Here is a 2,134-nt window from a genome sequence, read left to right on the forward strand (position 1 = left end):
CAATCCTAATTTCTTCACATCAATTAACCCTAATGCATGAATCTCTGCAATTGAAATCAGATAAATTCTTACCAAGAGAAACAGAGAGATTCTTGAACCAAACAATCGGAGATGTGGCCTATATGCTTCTGAATTGATGAACCGAATTCGCCGTAGTGCCACCGTCGGTGGAGATCATGATAGAGACGGTGATAGACGAGTTTCCCACCGTTTCTCCTCTAAATTCGACGGTCTCCGGCCTTTCGCCGTTCGTTTGTCACGGTTGAGAGAGAGAAAGAGAAAAAAGAGAGAGATAGCGTAACGGGAACCGAAATAAAAGAATTTGTTTGTGTTTTTTGTCTTCCAGCCAATCAGATGATGACACACTATCGATCCTCAGAGTATCTAAAACACCTAAATTAGGAGATTGGTGGTGAATTTCGAACCCGATGGTAAACTTAGAAACAAGTTTCTCATATCAAGTACTACCACTGGACCACAAAACAACAACAAATTATAAGGGTCGAAATTGTTTTTTATACATTGTCGGCCGCAAACACCACTTTCGCTCACTTGTAGTTTTGGCCGGCTCTGAATAGAGATTCACAAAATATAAGAGCTTCAAGCATTTGTGAGGCATTTTGAAGCGTGTGCAAAATATAATAGCACAGTTTTGAAGCATTTGTGAGGCATTTTGAAGCACAATTCACAAAATATAAGAGTTTCACCCCAGTTTAGTTCTGTAATAAACAAAAATAGTTTAATAGGGGTTTTGGTATATTGNTCTCAAAAACGCGAGCATTTCGCGCTTTCCAAATATACCACATGAGCCACGGGAAAACTGTTATCTGAGAACCCGGATNTGATTCTTGAAAAACAGTAGTATATTAATAATTTTATAGGAGTGTAAATAAATTAGTTGTGGTAAATTTAGGTTTACTTTCTTAACGTATATATTTGGGGCTGCCGATTCTGTATTATTATTTTTTTCTTTTTTATGACAACAAAAGAATCAGCTCAAAAAAGCCAATTAGGGGGTAAATTGTTTACAAACAAAACATGCTGAGGAGACAGACGCGCTTGGCGTGCCAAAGAATCCGCACTTACATTCGCATTACGGGGAACGAGAGATAGGGAAAAGGAAGAAAACTCCGCTTGATCTATCTTGATGTCGTCGAGGTAGGGGGTGAAAGCCGGCCAGTCGTGAGGAGAAGACACCATCTTCACCAAGTCAGAACAGTCCGTGTAGAAAGCCACGTCCCGGTAGTCATGTCCGATCATGCACCGCATAGCCCAAATGAAAGCTTCTACTTCAGCATGTAGAGGAGACAAACTTCGTCGGAAATTGGTTGCTCCCATGTTTGACCTCGAATCTTAAGAGGAAGAACAAACCCAACCTGCACCTGCAAGAGCGTCAGTCGCTTTCCAAGAGCCATCAACGAAACACCGATAACCCGTAAAAAGGTTGGGGAGGGAGCTTGTGGACCCCCTTTGTCTAGAATTAGGGACAAGGGAAGGATTGGGACGATCCTCATCCTCAACCTCCACCTGGGCCTGCAGCCAGGCATTCGCCTCTCCCTCCGCCAACCGGACTACGTCCAGGGGATTATCCATTACATTCTCAAAAACGCGAGCATTTCGCGCTTTCCAAATATACCACATGAGCCACGGGAAAACTGTTATCTGAGAACCCGGATTAGTAGAGCCTAAGAAATGATCCACATTAGCGTACACAGACTCCGTCGGGAAAGAGTCAGGACCTACGGGAACCTGAGCTAAAGCCCAAACCTGCCGGGCCGGTGGACACCAGAAAATAGCATGATTTATTGTTTCCTCCTCTGCCCCACACCGTATACACCCTGAATCACACGCAATTCCGCGTCGCCGTAGATTTGCCGAAACCGAAATACACCCTGTCAAGACCTGCCACATAAAATGTTTAATTTTTGGTGGACACTGAGCACCCCAGACACCGGCCAAGAGAGGAGTAATCTCTGGACCCGACCGAGATACCGTACTAAGCCGTGATGCAGCAAAACGCTCCGTGTCATACCCATATTTAACTGTATACTTTCCAGATTTTGTAAAATGTCAATCCAGGGAATCTTGTGGCCGACAACTTCCCAAAGGTATAGCCCCTATCAGATCAACATCT

The 2,134-nt window shown here is 43.9% G+C and overlaps 1 long non-coding RNA gene across 1 annotated transcript in view; it reads right to left on the minus strand.

Moving 5' to 3' along the window:
• LOC104767239 overlaps positions 1-548 on the minus strand; it is a 4,249-nt gene extending 3,701 nt beyond the window's left edge. The window contains exon 1 of the long non-coding RNA XR_002036704.1: positions 73-548. This is a non-coding gene — a long non-coding RNA (uncharacterized LOC104767239). The remainder of the gene's footprint in view (positions 1-72) is intronic.

This window comes from Camelina sativa, chromosome 19 (genome assembly GCF_000633955.1).
Source record: "Camelina sativa cultivar DH55 chromosome 19, Cs, whole genome shotgun sequence".
NCBI classification, from domain to species: domain Eukaryota; kingdom Viridiplantae; phylum Streptophyta; class Magnoliopsida; order Brassicales; family Brassicaceae; genus Camelina; species Camelina sativa.